Source organism: Apium graveolens, chromosome 3 (genome assembly GCF_009905375.1).
Source record: "Apium graveolens cultivar Ventura chromosome 3, ASM990537v1, whole genome shotgun sequence".
NCBI lineage: Eukaryota > Viridiplantae > Streptophyta > Magnoliopsida > Apiales > Apiaceae > Apium > Apium graveolens.
Window position 1 is genome coordinate 120618349 of NC_133649.1, and position 8881 is coordinate 120627229.

The following is an 8881-nucleotide window of genomic DNA, read 5'->3' on the forward strand; positions in this document are numbered from 1 at the left end:
AAAAATAAGGTGAATTATTGGAGACCTAATGGATAAAGCAGACCCAGGGAATGGTTTTACAAGAAGTGAGTCGTGAAAGGTACCAGTGATGTTCATGGAAAAAAAGAATGAAATTATAAGAGTATGTACTGATTATCGGGAGTTTAACAAAACAATAAATAAGAAGAAGTGAGACCCTATAAAGAATTGATTACTTATGAGACCTAATTTAAGAAGTGTGTTATGTATTGAGAATAAACTTAAGATCTGACCGGAGAAAATATCAGAGATTACGATTAAAGTGAGTTCAGAGCATTGCAAGCTCTGATGATATTATGTGGAATGACAAGTGTATCAAGTGGCTATAAGGAATTAAGGAATGTGGTGTATAAGGAGTATTTGGATAAGTAAGCTGTATTTATTGATAACATCCTCAGCTATTCAAGGAATAAGAAAGTCTGTGTGGAATGCCCAAGGATTTTCTCCAAGGATTAGAAGGAAAACAACTATACGTTGAGTCTTCAAGTATGAAACTTTGACCAAGGTTAACAAAAGATTCTGATTAATCCATTAACAACTACCTAAACAAAGCCGTATGGTAATAGATGCCTTGTGCAGAGAGTGAAATATGAGTTCAAATACCTAAAGGTGATAATAAGTGAATATATGAGATTACTTTTCAGCCTTAAATAATAGAAACGAATAGGAGATGTTTAAATGTTTGGAAGCTAAAGTTAAAAAAATGAGCACCGCCTATCATCCTTAAATGGAGAGTCAAAGTAAAGAAGTGATTCAGGAAATTTAAAACATGTGGAGAGGTTGAGTTTTAAGGAAAAATGGGATGATCATTTATCATCAATGTCAACTTTAGAATGCCACTTTACCAAGCCTTATGTGGACGCAACCATAGGTCCCCACTTTATTGAGATAAAATGGGAGAAAGAAAGTTGTCAAATTCTAAGATAATCCTGTGCACCAAAAGGCGTAGTGATATGGATTGAAGCAGCTCGGAGTAGACGAAGAAAGAAGGTAGGTTTGTATCGAGGGAGAGTATGAATATAGAAATAAGGCTAGTAGTGTTAGTAAAAGTTTCACCTTAAAAGAGGTTGGATAGGTCTGAATAGAAGGGACAAGCTGAGTCCTAAATTTAGTAAACCAATCGAAGTAGCGATAAATATAGATAAAGTTGTTCATGAGTGGGTGTTACCATCATAACAGTATGTACGTATAGTTTATTTTGCGTGTCAATAGTATGGTGATAAGTATCTGATTCGAATCAAATGATTGATCAGGAGCCAATAGGGGCTCTTGTCCGAGTTTGTTCTACATATAGTGATCAATCCAAATTCCTAATCGTTAAAAGGCGAGTCCTTAGAAATGAGCGTATATCTATAATAAATACGTTTGAAATCTTCGAGTAGAAGAGTCTACTTGGAAACTAAAGTCAAATATGCTTGACAAATATCCTCAATTATTTAGTTAGACCAGATTCTGAGGACAGAATCTTTTTAAGGGGGGAAGGATATAACGACTCGTGTACTTTTGAATTATTTAAATATATAATTGTGGAAGTATTAATTAACTAAAATATGTGTCTTGGTTTTGATAGCGGTGTGTTGATATATACTATTTATCTGTGAATTTTTGGTGTAAAGGATTGGAATGTGTAGCTAAAAGTTGAACTATATAGTCTATTTTATTTTAAAGGTGATTTTATTACAGTTTTAAATTCGTAAATATTTGGATTGTCTCTAAAATCAGTTTTATGATTTTATAATTTCAATATTTATTTTTGGGATTTTACAAAATTTAGAAATCAATAATTTATTAATTATTTAACCCTGTATGATTTTCTGATTGTATTTAATTGCAAAATCTATATTTAATTCCATAATTCTTCAAAAATTATGAAATTCATATTTTTCTAAGTTTATAATATTCTGAGAATTTTAAAATTATTTTGGAAATTTTCGGGATTAATTTCACCCGCACGTTGATTCATTTATTCGTTAAATGCAGGTATGAGTTACGTTTCAAAAATTGTTTAAAAATTATGAAAATTTTATTTTATTCATATTTTATTATTCCCAAAAATTTTAATAATTATTTGGTACTTTTCCCGATCAATTTTAATTTTATATTATTCGATATAATGTGTTATGCGAGATGGAAACCGGGCTCTCGGGGATAATAGAGACACGTGTCAACTTCTTACAAAAACAAATTGACACGTATCTATTCCAAATGATACGTGTAGTGCAGCGGATTGAAAGAAAAAAAATTAATTACTAATTAATTAACCCCCAAACCCCCCCCCCCCGCCGCTCCATTCGTCTCTCTCTGAAATCTCTCTTGTCCTCTCATCTCTACCTCTCTCGCCATCTCTCTGTATATCTCCACCCTCCTCTCTCTTTTTCTTTATTTCTCCCTCCCTTTCTTTTCTCTTTTTCCCCGGTTTTCTGAGGTGCTGTCGCCGCCCTTCTTCCGGCGACCTTCCGGTACCATAGTCCCTTTGTTCGGTTTTGTTCGAGCATATATGTATATATACGTCTATGTATATATATGATTGTATGTATCTGTGTGGGAGGTATTGTGTGTTACTGTGTGTGTGTGTGTTATGTGTTTACCTGGGTTGTGTGTGTGCGAGGCAGGGTGTGTGTGTGAAGGAGGCGGCGTGTGAAGCGTGTGTTCTTGTTGTTGTGTTTGGTTCGAATGGTTTCACGCTGTTATTCTGATTGGGTTTCCATATTTTGTACAGAAATTCGATGACTAATATTCATGAAATTAATGGCTTTTCCGAAAATGACTTTTATAAATAATCGATAGAATTTCGCGCTGGAAACCCGAGAATTAATCGGGTACCCGCGAAATTTTGTCGCCGTCGGCGATGACTTTTACGAGCCGACGGTGGACGGTGATGATATAATTCTGAGTCCTAATATTTTAAAATAAATTAATTCGTGAAATTATCTTTAAAACAAGAATTTGATTTTACACTAAAGTCGAGTATGTAGTTTAGTTGACGAATTGTGATTGGAGTGATTGTTGGGTTAAATTGAGGATTGGAATTGTGGTTATTATGAATTGGATTTTCGTTATTGAATTGACGTCGATTGATGTTTCGACGGGTAGTCCGATAAATAAAGGGGACGCTACCCGATTTCCGGGAAAATTGAACTACGGAAATACGGGAGAGTATCCAAGGATTATCGGGACGTCGGGCGAGTATAAGTAAATACATATACGTATGTTCATACAGAACCTGATTGGGTGTTGTGTTGTATGTTTTGACCAAAACACAGTAACCCTAATTTCGTAAAATGACGAGCATACGTATTTTCTGAAAATGAACACTGGATTGATTTCGAGAATGTGAACCCTAATTATTTTATGTGTTATTCTAATATGAATAATTACGAGTCGGATTTGAATATCGTTGGGTAAGAATTAGTATTGAGGATATGTCAAGCATACCTAGACGTCTAACGTAGGGTATTTCGACCCTGTAGGTTATAGTCGGGAACCTGAAAGTGGACGTTGGACTAAAGATAACCTAGTGGTCAATTGACGAGCTCAGTAGAGTTTCAACAGAAAGACCTGAGTGTCAAAGTCGAATCCAATGGGATCTAGTTGTTGGAAGTTAGAGCCTGAGTAGCAGAGTCGGCTCAAAGTTGATCAGTAATAGTTGTAAAGCCTTGTAAGGCAAGTATTTCTGAACTTTTCTTCAAGAAATATTACCAATGTTTTCGAACTGTTTCATAACATGTTGCTATTATTAAACATAACTCCTGTTTTATAATGCAAGTATTTTAAACTACTTACCCTTGAACCCTGATTCTTTCTTGATCTTGAGCCGTAAGCCTTATTCTTTGTAAACCATCATTTGTTGATCCTCAGATATCAAATCACACCAATATGATACTACTCCCCAAACGTATAACTACCGAACACCAAACACTGAAACAAAATTGTTTGAAAATACAGAAACTTTTATACTACAACCATTCTTTATAACATCAAAGAACTATACCTTGAAATATCATTTCTGACCTAATACCGGATGCTGGTATAAATTAAAAACCGTTTCTTATACATACCCTGAAATCCCCTTGAGATATCCATAAGTTTCCTTATGCTTTTATTTAAGTGTTTAACCATCGTTGATTATGAACTTGTTTTATTGAATTATATCGGTTATCATATTGAACTGCTTTAGGATTGGATAGTTTTTATATATGTGGACCAGATTCATGGTCAAACCATACCAATGGTCAAGTTAGGCCAATGTGTGCCTTGGATCCAGTAATTAGAGCAGTGCTGTGTGCTTGCTCGGGGTTAGTGCGTGACTGATCAGCAGCCTAACCTTGGTTTTTAAAACTTAAAATGAATATCCAATTCTAATGATTAGTTAAAAAGTAACTTGATTCCTTTGAATCATCTTATTTGATCATTATTTAACCTCAGTTATCACTATTATGACTTGCTGAGCTAGTTAGCTCACCCTTGCGATTCTTTTATGTATTTTACAGTTGAAAAGAATGTGGATGATAGTGAAGTTCCTCAGTCCCAACGTACGGGCTAAGGTTCCAGTGAGTTGAATCAAGCTAGCAGAAGCTTCATGCGGTATAGAGATAGTCAGATTGTAAGAATGATTTTATTTTTAGTTGTAAGTTAAATTAGTTGGGATTTGGTACGTTGTAATAAAGTTAAGATTGTGGCTTGTTTTCATACTTTAACCTGTTGCGATCCATGGTTTTGTGAAGCAGGGTCATTATAAATAATATCTCTTTTACAGAGTTATATATTTTGTTTGTGTTGTGGACCCCAAACTTCTAACCCGAGTTTGAAGGGCGCCACAAAGATCCTTGCTATCGTAGAATTTTCGAATCTTTCGGGACCACTGTGAACATTTAACGGAAAGAGAATACATTAGTTAAAAAAATTATGCTATTAAAACTAAGAATATGAAGCTACCCCATAATATTCGAGCCCTTACTGTGATGTTACAATGTTTTTCCATGTTGATCAGGAGAATACAGAGTTCTTAGTATCAGAAAGCAAAATCAAAACCTGGAAATCAGAATGTATGTGTTTGTGTATACTATCTATAGGTGTAAGGATATCAGCTTCTACATACATACAACAGCGTGCGCCCATGAAGGGGTGGTGTGTGTACGTGTAGAGAGTGTACAAATATTAGTTACAGCTAATTACCTGATACGCCAATTTAGTCCTAACCAAATCAAGAGGGTAGGTAAAGAGAACAGCAGTGCCTCCATAAAATGATCCGGCCACAAGATCAAGAACAGAGCCTCCTCCAATTTCAGGAAAGTTGTATATAATCCACCACCTGTATTGCTCATAAGCCATATAGTGCAGAGCTGCATATGGAACAATTCGAGCAACACTTGCTCCATTTCCCCTGAAGATAACTACTATCACAATTATTTTACAATAATATATGGGATTGTAAAGTATATTTTTTATTTAGACAATAGAAACATCTTCTCAAATGAACAAAAAAATGGAATCAACCAACTTACCTGTAAAAGCCAAGCGCTCCTTCTATTTTAGCAATCTTACTAAAGGACCCCAGGAGCCCATCACTATGATATTATGTTCTTCTGGTCTAGTCAAGAAATAAGGAAAACCCCTATTAAACTTCTATCACTGATTTGTGGATCCAAAAATCACTCAACTGATTGCCATGATCAAGCTGTATGCAATCTCGTCTAACACTTATTACTCAGACCAATAAAATCAATTTGAGAGAAATCAAATATCAAATTAAAACTCAACAATCTGTTGGTCCGTCTAAAAAGAAAATCCAGTTTTTAGTCTTTTCAGCCCATACCTGTCACACAACAACACCATTCTGAGTTAGCACCAGTCTTGTAAAAATAGAGGTATTAACAAGATTATACATATAATAAACCTCCTTATCAGTAAACACAAAACTTAGACTAAGGTTGTTGATCTCTCTTGGAAATCCGCTAAATATGAACCCATTCCAGTTTCCAAGCCTATAAATCTTTTTAGAACCATCTATAACAAAAGAGTAACAGAACAGAACAAGTATTAATTCTTTCATTAGAGTTTGGTTTTTGTGTTTAGTGTAGAAAAAACAAAGTGAGCAGAATGCTATTAAATCTTTAATATGCTGCTCTTGCACACAGGAGAATAATCTATTAACATCATGATTAACAAAACTTATGCATACCAAAGATAAAGAAGTTCAAGATTTTGTTTGGAAGATACTCATAGATCAACATCATTTCTTCTTCTTGAATGCAGCATCCTAAAAGCTTAACAAGATTTCGATGTTGAATTTTTGCAATGCAGACAACTTCATTCTTAAATTCATCGGTTCCTTGCCTAGAAGTCTTTGAGAATCTCTTCACAACTACCTCTCTTCCATCTTCCAGTATTCCATGGAATTCATCAATCATCATGATTCTTTGATCTTATATTGAACTTATATGAAAGTTATAAAGTAATATTTTTTACCTTATATACAGGGCCAAATCCACCCTCTCCAAGAATATTGTTCATAGAAAAGTAATTTGTAGCTTTCTCAATTATGAGCAAGTCAATTAATGGTAGCTCTAGATCTTCCAGTTGGCTTTCCTTGGATTGGTATTGCTCGATATTAAGCGCCATCCTCCCTGTGTGCGAGAAGCACATCGAACAAGATGAGTACATTTATACATAGAAGATAGTCAAATTATCTATGTATCTTTGTAATAAAGAGTTGTTCATATGAAAAATACCTTCCTGTTTTTTCTTCTTTTTCTTTAACATGTAAATTATCAGGCTCGGGCCTAGCATAAGCGCACCGATTGAGAATATCAAACTGACTATTATGACCATCTTTTTTTCTTTCCCTTAGAACCACCTAGCATAAACTGCCTTTGACACCAACCCCTTTGACACCATCAGCAAAGTGAAACCAGGCCCTGTAAACCATGCAACAAAAGAGACAAAATATATACAGACAAATTGGCTCATATATATTTCTCACAAAATTGGCTCAAGTCATCCAGCTTATGTAAATCTTTTGAAGAACCTATTTACAAACAATAATAGAATATATATTATTGTACCTCTGGAGTAGTGCAGAGTAGTGTCCTGGGTATCGTGAAGAAAATTTGTGAAGCCACAAGACTGCGCTTGATTTGTGTAACTTGTATGTTGCAAATTCATAATATATTGCCTCTAACTTTTGTTTAATATCATAATTTCCCCATCTCTATATAATTGCATCACAAATACTAAGAAATATTTCAATACACCCTCATAAAAATTGTAGAGAACATGATACTTCATCCTTTTGAAGCTCATCAATTTCTCCAAAAAATCAATAACAACCAACAAATCAATAACTTTATTAACAAAAAAGGCAGGAAAAACTTACATGAAAATTTCAAAATAAAGTCAAAAAACTTAAAATGAATAAACAAACTAACTAAATCGAACCAATGTCCACCTAAATCTAATTAAAATTAACCAACGTCATATTTGAATCAAGATTTCAAATTAACTATTTAAAACTTATTAAAATTAACTAATTAAAAAATTAGGGTTTCAAATTGAAGTCCCCAATTTAAAAATTAGGGTTAAAGCTTACCTGAAAAATTCAAGATTTGAGTTTTGAGCTTTAAACTCCGATATGAGCTTTATGATCTCACCTCTTTAACCTTTAAACTCAGACTTGAGCTTGCCCAATTCAATCTCCTACCTTTCCAAACTCGGATGAAAGAGAGAGTAGATAGAGACAAGAGAGAGCGCAGAGATAGCATTCAAAAGAGATGAGCCAGTCTTCACTCTTCAGTTTTTGGTTGAGAAAAGTCGAAATAGGGGAGTTGTTCTTCGGTTGAGAGATGAGAGCGAGAGAAGCCGAGAGAAGCCGAGAGAGGGGAGTTGTTTTTAGGTTGAGAGATGAGAGATTTTTATTTTATAATTTTTGGTTTTATGTTTTTTAGTTATGCACATGTCTGTTTGATTTTGCTTTTAATCTTTATTTTTAGTATAAAGGTGAAAAGAGGGAGGGAGAGATAGGTACTTCAAAATTTCACAAGACAAAAAGTGGGGGGATTTTTAATGGGAATAAAATATTTGGCAAAAGGGGAAAATGAGAACGGTGCGCTAAGATTTTTTTTTAAACAGACTTTACAACATCGGTTGATATGAAAACTGATGTCTATGTTACACAAAGACATCAGTTTGGTATAAACCGATGTAAAAAGATTTTTTTTACATCGGTGCCAACAACAACCGATGTCTAAAAGGCGATATCTATTTTACTTTTTCTAGTAGTGAATGTTTGTAGGTTAGGAGTGAACTTAAGGAAAACTGTGTCCCTGTTTCAAAAACGATAAGATGGTTGGCTGCCAAACCATCTTATTATGTTTTGACTTACGAAGGATATGTAGTTGACGGAGTTCGGTACTTCACAAAAGATCGTGATAAATCAAGGGTTATTCTGAACAGTGGTGTTTCTTTAGTTACTAAGATGGTTCAAGTTTGTAGTGCTAGGGATTTAAATCCGATCGAGAGTGATATGACGTTCTATGGCATCATTCTAGAAATATAGGAGTTGGACTACCATGCTTTCAAAGCCCCTTTATTCTTGTGTAAATGGGCATCGAATGACAGAGGTATCAAAGTGGATGATCTTGGCTTCACGCTTATGGACTTTAGTCGACAAGGCCCCAAGAAGGATAAATATGTTTCCGTTGATCAAGTGAAGCAAGTGTTTTATGTCGAAGATCCGATTGATGCTACCTGGTCCATTGTATTAAAATCCACGACTCGAGACTATCACGATATCTACAATAAAGATGACCTAGGAGACACAAAAATGGAGCATCGGCCATTCTGCTCTAATATCCCGGCATGTGAT